This window comes from Pelodiscus sinensis, chromosome 17, assembly GCF_052426305.1.
Source record: "Pelodiscus sinensis isolate ZL-2025 chromosome 17, ASM5242630v1, whole genome shotgun sequence".
Taxonomy (NCBI): Eukaryota; Metazoa; Chordata; order Testudines; family Trionychidae; genus Pelodiscus; species Pelodiscus sinensis.
This window is the reverse complement of record NC_143068.1, coordinates 37275191-37290088: the sequence shown is the minus strand read 5'-3', so window position 1 is coordinate 37290088 and position 14898 is coordinate 37275191. Positions and strand designations below refer to the sequence as shown.

Sequence of the window (14898 nt, the reverse complement as noted above, 5' to 3'; positions counted from 1 at the left end):
CCCCGCTTGCTTGTCTACCTCGATAAGGGACAGCAAAGCAGTCGTGTCTTGGAGTGCCCACACTCGGCACATCAAAGCACTTAGCCATCAGCCCGGCTGCACTTGCCGCAGGCTGCCATCCAAGGGGATCAATTGGGAGGCTGTCAGGATCCAGGAGGCCCTGCAGGAGAGCTTCCACCCCGAGGAGCCCGTAGAGCCACCCCAGTCCTCCCCATCGGGGGCTCATGCCCCATTCCTCCCTAACCTCCTTCCACTTACCCTTCCTGATGTAAAAAATAAATGACACGTGTGTTGTTAAATAAAGAGAGTTTCTATTTTTGAAAACTGAGGGGTGGGGATTAACCTCTGGGGAGACTGGTAAAAGGTGGTGAGAGAGGGGAGGTGGAAACCTGGGAGGAGGGAGCTGGAAGAGGGAAGCCAGGGGAAGGAGGAGGAGGGAGCTGGAAGGGGGAAGCCAGGGGAAGGAGGAGGGGAAGTATAAAACTATGGTACGCCATATCTTCAGTACTGTGTACAGATGTGGTCTCCTCACCTCAAAAAAGATATTTTGGCCTTGGAAAGGGTTCAGAAAAGGGCAACTACAATGATTAGGGGTTTGGAGCAGGTCCCATATGAAGAGAGAGGCTAAAGAGACTGGGACTTTTCAGCTTAGAAAAGAGGAGACTGAGGGGGATATGACAGAGGTCTATAAAATCATGAGTGGTGTGGAGAGGGTGAATATAGAAAAGTTCTTTACTTGTTCCCATAATATAAGAACTAGAGGACACCAAATGAAATTAATGGGTAGCAGGCTTAAACCTAATACAAGAAAGGTCTTCACACAGTGCACAGTCAACCTGTGGAACTCCTTGCCAGAGGATGCTGTGAAGGCTAGGACTATAACAGAGTTTAAAAAACAACTAGATAAATTCATGGAGGTTAGGTCCATAAAAGGCTATTAGCCTGGGGGAAGGAAGAAATGGTGCCCCTGGCCTCTGTTTGTCAGAGGCTGGAGAAGGATGGCAGGAGACAAATTGCTTGATCACTGTCTTCGGTCCACCCCCTCTGGGGCACCTGGCACTGGCCACTGTTGGCAGACAGGCTACTGGGCTAGATGGCCCTTTGGTCTGACCCAGTATAGCCATTCTTATGTTCTTATCAGTATCAGAAGTGCACCCATGGATACGGAGCACGTAGCTCCGCGGGATCTGGTGCTTCTGGGGCGATGACTTAAAAGCCAGCTCCCCACGCGCACAGGCTCTCACCTCCCCCCAGCCCTTGCTGACTCTGTATTAGAGACAGCAAGGGGGAGGGAAGCGTGTGTAGTTGTCAGGATTAACCGATAAGCCCAGGCTTATCAGTTAATCCTATACACGACTATACGCTAACATCCCATTCACCGAGTGTCACTGTTAGCATTTCTGTAACGCAGTAAGTGCATTGCCGGGAGCAGGTACGCCTTGAGAGGCCTCCAAGCTTACCCAGTACATGGAGAGACCTTTTTTCAAAGGCCCAGCTTCTGATGGGTTTGGTCCTCCTTCTGGGATGCCACCGGATGTGCTGGGATTTCACTGAGACTACTTGCTCCACTAGCCTTGGCTGCCTCTCCCTGTTTTGCTGACTTAGGCTCTCTGGCCTCTGGGAGCCCACACAGGTTGGGAAGCACCAAGTGTAGAAACACAGAGTCTGCAAACAGCTCTATACCGTAAGGCTTACCTAGAAAATCGTCCAGCACTCAATTGCAGTTCCCCTCCCCTCAATGAGGAGTAACATACGCACAACTTCTCCCGCTCCCCTCCTGCTGTTAGAAATTACACAAACTACATTTGTTTAATTAAAATCTAGCTTTTACAGTTGAGAGATTGCTGTTGTTTATCAAAACAAACTAAAGCACGCATACCGTGTATGGGTGTAGGCATGGATGGAGGAAGGGCAGCGTTAGGAGTGCAGGTTGCTATGGGATGTGGGTGTAGAAAGGAAGAGAAGGGGGGTGGGACCCAATGGATGGGAGCATGGATTGGAAGGGTCTGGAGTGTGGGATGGCTTGGGATGGGGGCTTGTTGAGGAGGAAGAGGAGAGTGGTTGAGGGAGTCCTTACGTGTGGAAGGAGGCCTGGGGGGAAGGTAGTGATGGGGGTCACATGGCACGCGGGATGGGAGTGTGGGGGGAGGGACTGTGGGTTGGGAAGGAAAGAAACGGGGTTTAAGGGTCCTATAGACGGGGGAAAGGTAGGGATAGGGATAGACTGCGGGATGGGGGAGTGTTCTAGGGAGGAAAAAGAGGGGCTGATGGGCCCCGTGAAGGGAGGGATGCTCTGGGGTTACACGTTGCTCTGAGTCTGTGGAGAGAAGAAGGGAAACTGAGGGACACCAGGAATAGGGGGTATGGGCTAGGGAAGAGCACTGGTGGGGGTGCAGCTTGTGTGAGGGGGATGTTGAAATGTACTGCGGGAGTGGAACCTCCGTTCGGACTCGCTGTCTCAGCAAACGTGAGAGAAAGGAGGCCTTGAATCTCTATCCACGCTCTGTTGAACCGCCTACTGCCCCTTCCCCAGTCCCCAAGCCACCAGGCTCCGTGCCCCAGCAGGAAGCTCTCTGCCTCAGAAGAAACCTACTGCCAGGACGCTTGAAGATTTCAAAGCACCCATCTCCTGCTCACGCAGAGCCATGGGAAGGCCGAACGCTAAGAACCCCTCCTGTGTCCCAAAAATCACGTCCAGGCAGCTCCAGTCCATCTCGGACGGTCTCTTCTCCGGACACGGCCCCGCGCCGATTCGTCTGCAAGCGCGGAAGAAAAACCCCAGCGTGAGCTCTCACTCACTAAGGTCTCTGGCTGCGGGACTTCTATCCTTTAGACCTTGCCCCTCCCTCCCCTCTCTATCGGGACCGCTACAAGAACACTGAGTCAGTCACCCCTGATGCACCACCACTTTCCCTTGCTCTACCTTGCGTACCTGCATGATTCCCGTTGGCTCCGGAGCCCTTAACCCATGGAGATGCTCACCTGGAATGCCTGCAAGTGTCCCGTAGAAGGACACCGAAGAAGCAGAGCAAGGACAGAGACACAGACAGAAACAGACAGACAGAACCTATTGGCCAATACGGGAGAGCAACAAGAGAGAAACACACGAGGCGCAGCCAGAAACCTTACCACCTTGCGTCTCCCTCCTCGAGCCGAGCGTCTGCTGAGAAGGACACGGTGGTCCAGAGAAACCAGCACCACTGACAAACGGGAGAGCTCTTTCTCCCACAACCAAGGCAGCACCTCGGAAACCTCCGCTCGGACTCGCTGTCTCAGAAAATGTGACTTCCCTTCCTAGAACTGAGCGGGCCGTAAGCCGAGAGATTTCCAGACCCGACACTTATCTCCGTGACAGCGATGGCTGCTCCGCTCCCAGCCGGACGGTTCTCGCCTCGCTTCGACCAAGCTCCCGAGCTCGCTGTTCTCCTTTTCGTTCCATCCCCAGACGGGAGGACACCGGGACGACTGACTTCTTATCGCTTGCTACCGAACCCAGCAAAGAGGGCAAAAACAAACTTAGCCCTTCAGTCCGCAAGGACGCGGCATCGCTTTTCCTCCCCTATAGCCCACCGCAGCCACCCCCTCCCGCTGCAACTGTAGAAACACGGAGAGAAAGGAGGCCTTGAATCTCTATCCACGCTCTGTTGAACCGACTACTGCCCCTTCCCCAGTCCCCAAGCCACCAGGCTCCGTGCCCCAGCAGGAAGCTCTCTGCCTCAGAAGAAACCTACTGCCAGGACGCTTGAAGATTTCAAAGCACCCATCTCCTACTCACGCAGAGCCATGGGAAGGCCGAACGCTAAGAACCCCTCCTGTGTCCCAAAAATCACGTCCAGGCAGCTCCAGTTCATCTCGGACGGTCTCTTCTCCGGACACGGCCCCGCGCCGATTCGTCTGCAAGCGCGGAAGAAAAACCCCAGCGTGAGCTCTCACTCACTAAGGTCTCTGGCTGCGGGACTTCTATCCTTTAGACCTTGCCCCTCCCTCCCCTCTCTATCGGGACCGCTACAAGAACACTGAGTCAGTCACCCCTGATGCACCACCACTTTCCCTTGCTCTACCTTGCGTACCTGCATGATTCCCGTTGTCTCCGGAGCCCTTAACCCGTGGAGATGCTCACCTGGAATGCCTGCAAGTGTCCCGTAGAAGGACACGGCAGAAGCAGAACAAGGACAGAGACACAGACAGAAACAGACAGACAGAACGTATTGGCCAATACGGGAGAGCAACAAGAGAGAAACACACGAGAGGCAGCCAGAAACCTTACCACCTTGCGTCTCCCTCCTCGAGCCGAGCGTCTGCTGAGAAGGACACCGTGGTCCAGAGAAACCAGCACCACTGACAAACGGGAGAGCTCTTTCTCCCACAACCAAGGCAGCACCTCGGAAACCTCCGCTCGGACTCGCTGTCTCAGAAAACGTGACTTCCCTTCCTAGAACCGAGCGGGCCGTAAGCCGAGAGATTTCCAGACCCGACACTTATCTCCGTGACAGCGATGGCTGCTCCGCTCCCAGCCGGACGGTTCTCGCCTCGCTTCGACCAAGCTCCCGAGCTCGCTGTTCTCCTTTTCGTTCCATCCCCAGACGGGAGGACACCGGGACGACTGACTTCTTATCGCTTGCTACCGAACCCAGCAAAGAGGGAAAAAACAAACTTAGCCCTTCAGTCCGCGGCATCGCTTTTCCTCCCCTATAACCCACCGCAGCCACCCCCTCCCGCTGCAACTGTAGAAACACGGAGAGAAAGGAGGCCTTGAATCTCTATCCACGCTCTGTTGAACCGACTACTGCCCGTTCCCCAGTCCCCAAGCCACCAGGCTCCGTGCCCCAGCAGGAAGCTCTCTGCCTCAGAAGAAACCTACTGCCAGGACGCTTGAAGATTTCAGAGCACCCGTCTCCTACTCACGCAGAGCCATAGGAAGGCCGAACGCTAAGAACCCCTCCTGTGTTCCAAAAATCACGTCCAGGCAGCTCCAGTCCATCTCGGACGGTTTCTTCTCCGGACACGGCCCCGCGCCGATTCGTCTGCAAGCGCGGAAGAAAAACCCCAGCGTGAGCTCTCACTCACTAAGGTCTGTGGCTCTGGGAATTCTATCCTTTAGCCCTTTCCCCCCCTCTCGCCTATGTATCGGGTCCTCTACAAGAACACTGAGTCAGGTCAGCCATGACGCACCACCGCTCTCCCTTGCGCGACTTGCGTACCTGCAGAATTCCCGTTGGCTCGTGAGCCCTTAACCCTTGGAGATGCTCACCTGGAATGCCTGCAAGTGTGCTGTACAAGGACACGGCAGAAGCAGAGCAAGGACAAAGACACAGACAGAAACAGACAGACAGAACGTATTGGCCAATACTAGAGAGCAACAAGAGAGAAACACATGAGAGGGAGCCAGCAACCTTACCACCCTGCATCTTCCTCCTCGAGCCAAGCGTCTGCTGAAAAGGACACCGTGTTCCAGAGAAACCAGCACCCCTGACCCACGGGAGCCCTGTTTCTCCCACCACCAAGGAAGCACCTCGCGAACCTCCGCTCGGACTCGCTGTCTAAGAAAACGTGACTTCCCTTCCTAGGGACGAGTGGGCCGTAAGCCGAGAGATTTCCAGACCTGACACTTATCTCCGTGACAGTGACGGCTGCTCCGCTCCCAGCCGCACGGTTCTCTCCTCGCTTCGACCAAGCTCCAGAGCTCGCTGTTCTCGTTTCTGTTCCGTCCCCAGACGGGAGGACACCGGGAGGGTTGACTTCCTATCGCTCGCTACCCAACCCAGCAAAGGGGGAAATCAAACCAAGCAACTTACTTTTCAGTCTCTCTGTACCAGGGAAACCAGTACACCTGACAACGTAAAAGGGAATACGTTGGCATGTCAGTCCGTAATGTCGCGTAACCTCTTCTCACATCTAAATTATGCTGCTGTCTTCCACCCTCCCACTCCGCCTCTCCCTGGCACTGCAGAAATACCAGTGGAGAAGAGCGCTTTGAGCCCACATCCAAATAGTCTCCTTACAGAGCATACCCAGCAGAATTCTTCGTACCCAAAAGGAAGCTCATGGCCTGTGATGAAACCGACTGCTAGTTGTCCCCTACTTTTTTGAAGGCTCCCAAGACCACATCTGTGGAGATGTTCACCCAGCAGACCTGCCCATGTCCTGTGGATGGAGACAGCAGCACTGCGAAGAATAGAGTCTCAAAGGGGCTGATCAGTGGAGAAGTTCATTTCCTATTTTGGTCTCTACGTGGGCGCATCTAGACTAGCAAGATTTTGCGCAAAAGCGGCCGCTTGTGCAAAAACTTCCCAGCTGTCTACACTGGCCGCTTGAATTTGCGCAAGAGCACTGACGTTCTAATGGAAGAATTCAGTCCTTCTTGCGCAAACACTTTGACACTCCCGCTCAGGGATAAGCCCTCTTGCGCAGGAATACTCGCACAACAAGGCCAGTGTAGACAGGCACCGTCATTTTTTCTGCAAGAAAGCCCCGATGGCTAAAATGGCTATCGGAGCTTTCTTGCGCAAAAGCACTTTTTGTGCAAAAGCATCCCTGCCAATCTAGACGCTCTTTTGCGGAAATACTTTTAACGGAAGAACTTTTCCGTTAAAAGTATTTCACAAAATCATGCCAGTCTAGACGCAGCCCCTAAGTGTGACTGTCTTGAATACGTGGTATTGGGGGCTGCACTGTGGAGGGGAGAGGTCTGAGGATCCCAGGGACACTGACAGTTTGGGGGATTTAGAGGCCCCAGAGTTGAAGAATAGCATGGAGGAGTGTTTGAGGGCCCTTGGTTGGCGGGCAAAGTCAACTCAGCAAGTTCATGGGGAACAATAATTGGAACTGGGGAGAGCTGGGGCTTAAGGGATCCCATGAATGGAGGGAGAACCGGTGCGGGGAGCAGATTAGGGAAGGATATGGCAGGCTGCCAGTGTTGGGAAGAAGGAGGACTGAGGGGGTAGGAGTGCAACTTGAGGGCGCGGACGAAGGAATAACAGAGGCTGACAGGTTCCAGGCCTGGCGAGACAGGGTGTGTGGGTTGGGAAGGAAGGAAGAAGGGAGGCTGGAAGGTCGCAGACCTGGCGAGACAGGGGTGTGCGAGGAGGGTGTGTGGGTTGGGAAGGAAGCCAACAGGGAGCTGAGAGGTCCCACGTACGGGGGATGGGCAGGAAGAGGGCGCAGGTCGGGGTGAGCTTGGGGGTGTTGCAGGGAGCAAAATGGGGGACCGATAGACCCCATGAATGGAGAAAGGGGCTAGAGGGGACATGTTGGTTTGGGCGTTGTGGAGAGGAAGGAAAGCAAGGGACCCGAAGGATAAAAATATGGTTGAAGCGAGCGAGGGCACTCATGGGGGATAAGATTGGCTTGGGGGTGTTGTAATGCACTGGGGAAGTGAGGGAAGGGAGGTGCCGGTTCGGCTGCAGCACAGATAATGGGGGGGCAGGTTAGGCTGCGGTAGGAGGAGTAGGGGTGCTGTTGGACTGGGGGTGGAGTGAAAGGGGGTGTGGGAAGCACTGGGGGCAGAGGGGGCAGAGGAAGAGGGGCAGGTCGGGCTAGGGATGCAGGTTGGACTGGGAAGCGGGGGAATGGGGGTGTACGTTGGACTAGGGGTGCTGAATGGAGTGAAGAGTGAGAAGAATGGGGGTGCAGGTTGGGTTGAGGTGTAGAGTGCACAGGGAGTGTGAGGAGGGTGCAGGTTGAGCTAAGGATATTGAATAAACTGGGGGTAGGGTAACGGGGGTGCAGGCTGGGCAGGGGGGTATTGAATGGACTGGGGAAGAGGGGTGCAGGTTGCGCTGGGAGTGTTGAAAGGACTGGGGGAGGGGGTGCAGATTGGGTGGCGGGTGTAGAATGGACTGGAGGGCAGGGGAGGGGGGCAGGGGAGTGGGGGGTGTAGAATGGCCTGGGGGCCGGGGGAGGGGCTTGCAGGTTGAGAGGGGGGTGTTGAAAGGACTGGGGGGGGATAACAGGTGCAGGTTGGGTGGGGGGTGTAGAATGGCCCGGGGGGGTAACAGGTGCAGGTTGGGTGGGGGGTGTAGAATGGCCCGGGGGGGTAACAGGTGCAGGTTGGGTGGGGGGTGTAGAATGGCCCGGGGGGGTAACAGGTGCAGGTTGGGTGGGGGGTGTAGAATGGCCCGGGGGGGTAACAGGTGAGGTTGGGTGGGGGGGTGTAGAATGGCCCGGGGGGGTAACAGGTGCAGGTTGGGTGGGGGGTGTAGAATGGCCCGGGGGGGTAACAGGTGCAGGTTGGGTGGGGGGTGTAGAATGGCCCGGGGGGGGGGTAACAGGTGCAGGTTGGGTGGGGGTGTAGAATGGCCTGGGGGGGGGTAACAGGTGCAGGTTGGGTGGGGGTGTAGAATGGCCTGGGGGGGGGGGTAACAGGTGCAGGTTGGGTGGGGGTGTAGAATGGCCTGGGGGGGGTAACAGGTGCAGGTTGGGGGGGGGTAGAATGGCCTGGGGGGGGTAACAGGTGCAGGTTGGGGGGGGGGGTAGAATGGCCGGGGGGGGTAACAGGGGCAGGTTGGGGGGGGGGTGTAGAATGGCCGGGGGGGGTAACAGGGGCAGGTTGGGGGGGGGTGTAGAATGGCCTGGGGGGGTAACAGGGGCAGGTTGGGGGGGGGTGTAGAATGGCCTGGGGGGGTAACAGGTGCAGGTTGGGGGGGGGTGTAGAATGGCCTGGGGGGGTAACAGGTGCAGGTTGGGGGGGGGTGTAGAATGGCCTGGGGGGGTAACAGGTGCAGGTTGGGGGGGGGTGTAGAATGGCCTGGGGGGGTAACAGGTGCAGGTTGGGGGGGGTGTAGAATGGCCTGGGGGGGGTAACAGGTGCAGGTTGGGGGGGGGTGTAGAATGGCCTGGGGGGGTAACAGGTGCAGGTTGGGGGGGGGGTGTAGAATGGAGCAGTTGATGCAGGTGGGGTGGAAGGTGGGGGAGGGGGATGCAGCTCGGGGGGGGGGGGCTGTGCAGAGCGGGGGGTGGGCTGTGCAGAGCGGGGGGGCTGAGGATCGCGGGGCGGGGCAGACAGGGGCGGGGCCTGAGTAGCGCTGCGGGGGCGCCCTACGATACAGTTGGGGGCGGGGAGAGGCTGGAACACGCTGGGCGTGGCTATGACGGCCTAGGACGCGGGGCGGGAGGGAGCGGGGCGGACTTAGACACGCCCCGGGAGGCCGCACTGTGGGAACTACAACTCCCAGGATGCATCGCTCACGCTGGGCGTGACACCGCGCGAGACCAACCCCTGGATCAGCGGCTGGATTGTGATGTCACTTCCGCTGCTCCCGCCCAATCGGACAGCCCATGGGAGCTGCGGATTGGGGCACGGAACGTTTCCCACAAGCCACCGCGGCTACTTTCCCTGCTCCCCTCGGCCCCCCCCGCCTCAGAGAGCCCCCCCCCCAAACTGCCCAGCCGGCTTGTCCTGTGACGTCAGGACCTGCCAACCCCCCACTCTGCCCCCCACCAAACCCCCCTGTAGTCTGCCCCCCAGCCCCCCACTCTGACCCCCAACCCCCCCACTCTGCCCCCCCAAACCTCCCTGTAGTCTGCCCCCCAACCCCCCACTCTGCCCCCCCACCAAACCCCCCTGTAGTCTGCCCCCCAACCCCCCACTCTGCCCCCCCACCAAACCCCTGTAGTCTGCCCCCCAACCCCCCACTCTGCCCCCCAGCCCCCCACTCTGCCCCCCCACCAAACCCCCCTGTAGTCTGCCCCCCAACCCCCCACTCTGCCCCCCCACCAAACCCCCTGTAGTCTGCCCCCCAGCCCCCCACTCTGCCCCCCAGCCCCCCACTCTGCCCCCCACCAAACCCCCCTGTAGTCTGCTCCCCAACCCCCCACTCTGCCCCCCCGCCCCCCACTCTGCCCCCCACCAAACCCCCCTGTAGTCTGCCCCCCAACCCCCCACTCTGCCCCCCCACCAAACCTCCCTGTAGTGCCCCCCAAACCCCCCACTCTGCCCCCCAACCCCCCACTCTGCCCCCCACCAAACCCCCTGTAGTCTGCCCCCCAACCCCCCACTCTGCCCCCAGCCCCCCACTCTGCCCCCCCACCAAACCCCCTGTAGTCTGCCCCCCAACCCCCCACTCTGCCCCCCCACCAAACCCCCCTGTAGTCTGCCCCCAACCCCCCACTCTGCCCCCCACTAAACCCCCCTCTTTGCCCCCCCACCAAACCCCCTGTAGTGCCCCCAAACCCCCCACTCTGCCCCCCAACCCCCCACTCTGCCCCCCCACCAAACCCCCTGTAGTCTGCCCCCCAACCCCCCACTCTGCCCCCCCGCACTCTACTCCACCCCAACCCCCGCAGTCTACTCCAGCACCACTAAACCCCCCCACTCTGCCCCCCACCAACCCCCCTGTAGTCTGCCCCCCCACCAAACCCCCCTGTAGTCTGCCTCCCAACCCCCCACTCTGCCCCCCAACTCCCCACTCTGCCCCCCCTGCACTCTACTCCACCCCAACCCCCCCTGCAGTCTACTCCAGCACCACCAAACCCCCCCACTCTGCTCCCCCACCAAACTCTTCATTCAGTCTGCTCCTCCCCAACCCCCCTATTCTGCTCCCCCCACCAAACTCTTCATTCAGTCTGCTCCTCCCCAACCCCCCACTCTGCTCCTCCCTACCCCCAGCAGTCAGCTCCCCCCACCACTCTGCCCCCCGCACTCTACTCCACCCCAACCCCCCCACTCTGCCCCCCCACCAAACTCCCCCACTCTGCCCCCCCTGCACTCTATTCCACCCCAACCCCCCCTGCAGTCTACTCCAGCACCACCAAACCCTCCCACTCTGCTCCCCCACCAAACTCTTCATTCAGTCTGCTCCTCCCCAACCCCCCCACTCTGCTCCCCCCACCAAACTCTTCATTCAGTCTGCTCCTCCCCAACCCCCCACTCTGCTCCTCCCTACCCCCAGCAGTCAGCTCCCCCCACCAAATACCCCCCCCCCCACACACACACCCAACTGCCCAGCGGGCTTGTGTGGGACAGGCAGATGCTGCTGCTGCCTTACAAAGTGCAGCGGGGCAGCGTGAGGCGGGTTGGGGGGGGCTGCCTCGGCTGCGTCCGGTTTGAACACACTGAGGCTGTGTCTGCACTGGCGCCATCTCGCGCCAAAACGGCCGCTCTTGCGCGGAAACTTGCTGCCTGTCTACACTGGCCGTGTGTGCTTGCGCAAGGAAACTGACCTTCTCCTGTGTACAACCAGGGCTCCTGGCGCAAGAACTAGGATGCTCCTGCTCAGGAAGAAGCCTCTTGCGCAAGAGCCCTTCCGGCACAGGCCAGTGCGGACAGGTAACAGGAATTTCTTGCGCAAGAAAGGCCGACGGTTAAAACGGCCATCGGAGTTTATTGCGCAAGAGAGCGTCCACACTGGCACGGATGCTCTTGCGTAAAAGCACATGCCAGTGCAGACGCGCTCTCAGAATCCTAGAACCACAGAGCTGGAAGAGACCTCAGAAGGTCAAGTCCAGCCCCCTGCGCTAGGCAGGACCAATCCCAACTAAATCAACCCGGCCAGGGCTGTGTCAAGCCGACACTTAAACACCTCTAGGGATGGAGACTCCACTGCCTCCCTAGGGAACCCATCCCAGTGTTTCCCCACCCGCCTAGGGAAATAGTTTTTCCTAATATCCAACCTGGACCTCTCCCACCGCAACTTGAGACCTTTGCTCCTTGTTCTGCCATCTGTCACCACTGAGAACAGCCTTTCTGCAGCCTCTTTGGAACCTCCCTTCAGGAGGTTGAAGGCTGCTCTCAAATCCCCCCCAATCGACTCCGAGCCCTGTTCCCGGGGGGCGCGATTGGAGCACGTACCTGGACACCTTCCGGTCACGGTTCCCAGTCGGTTGCTGTCAGGCCGTGGACCGAGCAAACGTCACTTCCGGTCCGTGGGACGGGGCGCGGGCGTCCACCGCGCCACACGTGCCGGCACGACGCTACATTGTGAGAGCTCACAGCGCCCACGTGACTGCTGTTTGTTGCCCCGCGAGGGATGTGAGACGCACAGCTCCTGCCTCGTGCCAGAACGCGCCAAGGAGTTACAATCCCCCCGCCCACATCAGTGCATCATGGGAGACCGAGTGGGGTTGCCAGGTGTGAACTGTCAAAACAAGAGACCCCCTGAGAGGGCGCGTGTCCATCTCAGTGTCTGCCAGCTCCCGCTGCAGTCACGGGTGGGGCCCTGAGCCCGAGTCCCTGTCCCGCCTGCCTCTTCCCTCTGGCCCTCTCAGACTGTCTGGGCCATTGCAGGCTCTGGCTGGGGAGGGGAGGGGTGTTGCTCTCCAGGAGTGGGACCCTAGGATCTGCCTGGCACTGCAGCCAGGACACCGTCTGACTGGAATACGTCACGAACACGTGCCCCTGCAAAAGCCACACGCCGCGCCAAATGCTTCCATGCAGGAACGCGCTGCCATGGCCCCGTCTGACTGTCATGCCCCCTCTCTGCACACTCCTCAGGCACAGGCAGCAGCGTGGGCAGGCAGGCAGGCAGGCAGGCAGCTCTGCGAAGCCAGCACCAGCTCCTGTCTCCCCCTCTTGCCTCTAGAAGAGGCAGCAAGGGGTTTGACAGGTGGGTCCATGAAGCCACCACACACAGTGCTCATGCATATCAGCTCCCGCCTGCCTCCTTCCACCATACTGCTTCCTCTGTATCAGAGGCAGCAGCACAGAGGTGGGGGAACAGGCCGATCCAACGCTTGTGGGGAGCTGATCAACTGTACAACCGCGCCCTCTTGCGACAAGCTGACTTAAAAGCTGGCTTCCCACAGGTATCAGCTCACACCTCCTCCCTCCTTGCTGCCTCTGACAGACAGCGGGTAAGAGGGGAGAATGCGTGTAATCGACAGGATTGACCAATAACTTGAGGCTTATTGGTTAATCGTGTAGTCGTCTGTACCTTGACATTCCAAGAGAAAACCACTAAATCTGGTGTGGAGAGTTTAGCCCCTAACCAGCCAGCAGCGAGCAATACCGCTGAGCTGATAAGTGCTGGGAACAGAACAGCTAAAAAGTCAGTGATAACATCTAACTCTAAAATGGTGAGCAATACATTAAAACAGAAGCTCTTAAATATGAATAAACTGCAACACCCGTGCAAAAGAATATGAACAGAACACCAGGCATTTAGATTTATTTCCAAAGTAAAAGGCTTGTGTATTTCTAGGGTAAAACATACATAAAAACGTGATGTTCAACTCATTAAGTTATTGCTGGAACATGGATTACAGCAGGGGTTCTCAACATTCGTGATACCACCACCCCCTAAAATGCTAAACGAATGTGTGTGGCCACCCACCCTCACTGCCCTGGGTCGCTTCCTCCCCCCTTCTCACCAGACTCCTTGCCCTCCTGGGGTTCCTTCATGGCACGTGCAGTCCTTAACACCCTCCCCCCTGCAGGCTCCTTTCCCCCATCTCTTTCTCCTCTGTGCCTCTTTTCTGCTCCGCATCCCACTCTCCCGCTGCCTTGCCTCCTCCTGTAGCTGAGCCACGCTCCTGGAGCCCCATGGCCCCGGCCACGCTGTGCGGCTTTCTGGCAGCTGCCTTCCGCCTCCCTGCCGCTCTTCACAGCCGGGGGGAGAGGGGTCGCAAGTGAAATACCTGGTGCCTGCAGGACTAAGTATTTGCTAGGTGATGCTTATAAATTAAGGCAATAATGCAATGAGCCTGTATCGAAGACTGTACTCGAGCCAAATAAAGACACAAGGCGTAAAAAGCCTTAAGCATATGTAACTAAAAATAACCCTAGATAATACCGTCTTAAACACTAAAATGCTGAAATGACTGAAGAGGTGGCAGGTAGCCACGGGATGCTAGTTCATAGCATCTGGAAATAAAACAAAACAACAACAACAACTGGTCTGGTACCACTTTATAGACTAACAAACAATGTAGCTAGGATCATGAGCTTTCGTGGACTCAGGATACCATCTACGTAAGAACGGCCGTACTGGATCAGACCAAAGGTCCATCTAGCCCAATAGCCTGTCTGCCGACAGTGGCCAGCACCAGGTGCCCCGGAGAGGGTGGACCAAAGACAATGATCAAGCCATTTGTCTCCTGCCATCCTTCTCCAGCCTCTGACAGACAGAGGCCAAGGACACCATTGTATCCCCTGGCTAATAGCCATTTATGGACCTAACCTCCATGAAATTATCTAGCTTCTCTTTAAACTCTGTTATAGTGCTAGCCTTCACAGCCTCCTCTGGCAAGGAGTTCCACAGGTTGACTACATGCTGCGTGAAGAAGAACTTTCATTTATTAGTTTTAAACCTGTTACCCGTTAATTTCATTTGGTGTCCTCTAGTTCTTCTATTATGGGAACTAATAAATAACTTTTCTTTATCTGCCCTCTCCACACCACTCATGACTTTATAGACCTCTATCATATCCCCCCTCGGTCTCCTCTTTTCTAAACTGAAAAGTCCCAATCGCTTTAACCTCTCTTCATATGGGACCCGTTCCAAACCCCTAATCATTTTAGTTGCCCTTTTCTGGACCCTTTCCAAGGCCAAAATATCTTTTTTGAGGTGAGGAGACCACATCTGTACACAGTATTCAAGATGTGGGTGTACCATAGTTTTATACAGGGGCAGTAAGAGATTCTGGGTCTTATTTTCTATCCCTTTCCTAGTAATTCCTAGCATCCTATTTGCCTTTTTGGCCGCCGTTGCACACCGTGTGGAAGTTTTCAAAGAACTGTCCACGATAACTCCAAGATCTCTTTCCTGATTTGTCATAGCCAAAGTAGCCCCCGTCATTCTGTACGTATAGTTGGGGTTATTTTTCCCGATGTGCATTACTTTACACTTATCCACATGAAATTTCATTTGCCATTTTGTTGCCCAATCACTCCGTTTGGTGAGATCTTTTTGGAGTCTCTCACAGTCTGCTTCTGTCTTGACTATCCTGAACAGTTTGGTATCA

The 14898-nt window shown here is 57.0% G+C and overlaps 1 long non-coding RNA gene across 1 annotated transcript; it reads right to left on the bottom strand.

The window, feature by feature from the left end:
- Positions 1–1804: 1804 nt before the first annotated feature.
- Positions 1805–6288, bottom strand: LOC149523483 (uncharacterized). The gene is made up of 2 exons (XR_016347068.1): positions 3776–6288; positions 1805–3483 (listed from the first exon to the last, which is right to left on the bottom strand). It is a non-coding gene; the product is annotated as an uncharacterized LOC149523483 (long non-coding RNA).
- Positions 6289–14898: the final 8610 nt, after the last annotated feature.